Source organism: Panicum virgatum, chromosome 8K, assembly GCF_016808335.1.
Source record: "Panicum virgatum strain AP13 chromosome 8K, P.virgatum_v5, whole genome shotgun sequence".
In the NCBI taxonomy this organism is placed as follows: domain Eukaryota; kingdom Viridiplantae; phylum Streptophyta; class Magnoliopsida; order Poales; family Poaceae; genus Panicum; species Panicum virgatum.
The window spans coordinates 43,357,880-43,359,222 of NC_053143.1; positions in this window are offsets into that span (position 1 = coordinate 43,357,880).

Genomic DNA, 1,343 nt, shown 5'->3' on the forward strand with positions numbered 1-1,343 from the left:
AGGGTGCAGCCTCCAAGCCTCAGCCCGATGCGCCTTCGATCATATATGCACATCTGCACTGGTACACAATCCCCGAACTGACCTTAACTGACCCATGCATCCGCAACATGGCAGAGGCATTTTGCATAGAACGCAAGTATTATGTTGTTTATAATTCTATTAATCGCATTTATTGAAGACATATGATGAATAATGGGTGATCACCTCAGCATGTCCAGATAGAATATTTTGCCTAAAATTTCTAGATTCTAGAGTACAAAGGCAATGTTTTCTCTCAAAAAAGAACAAAGGATAGCATGACTAGAAATTTCATGGAGGCTAAGCACTCTCAAAACCAGCTTGACGTGGTTTATTAAAGTACATTCAGCATAGAAAGTTCATTATGGTAATTAAACAAAAGGTAATCAATAGGTTGAGTACTAAACAGACAAACACGATGAGTAAGGAGTAACTTAAGACCCCCACATATCAATACATAGGTGCACAGGGAATCTTCAACAATCTTTCTTCACGCAGTTATTGTTGCAGTCACTGATGCAAGAGGGCAAGCACTGTTGTTCAATCCCCCATGTGCAAAGCCTGCAATATCGGTCGCTGCAGGGGGACGTGCAACTATTTTCGACGCCAGTGTCGCAGTAGTCACAGCTGCAGGTTGCGCAGTCGCTGTCCACACAGCCGTTAGGGCAGCAGGAATAGATGCTTGTGCCATTGCTACTGCTGCAGAAGTTCTGGCAGCAGGCCTGGCGGACCTGGGATTTGCACTGGTCGCAAGCGAACTGGAAGTTGCATTCATTTCTGCACGTTTCCGTAACCATGGCAGTGCAGTTAGCATTGCACAACGATCCACAGTCGCTGCATAAGGGCTTCTTCCTCGGATGCCCCTGGGAAGACATGACCAGCACCGTGAAAACGGCAACGGCGACCGCAACCTTTAGACTTGCTGCACTACCTGAAACCATTGTTGTGGATGGATGAAGCAAGAAGCTTTTCTATAGAGCAAGATATCTAGAGCAAGAGAATATCAGAAAGCATAAGATGTGACAGAGCTTGGTTCCTATATTATACTGTGGGCGATAGTATTTATAGGGTAGATGACACGCCATGCATGATGAATGCAACAAGTTGACATGAAGAGAATGCAGTATTAGGGTATTCATATAGGCTCTGTTCCCCACACACATGCAATGCCACTCGCAACATTTGCGATGGATCCTATCGTACCATTATTGTACGGAACAAAGCAACGTACACACATACTTAATTAATGTGTGAAGCCTTGGGTCAAAATATCTAAAAGATAATGGAAATTATAATATGGTGTATGAAGTATTGACTTTTGACGG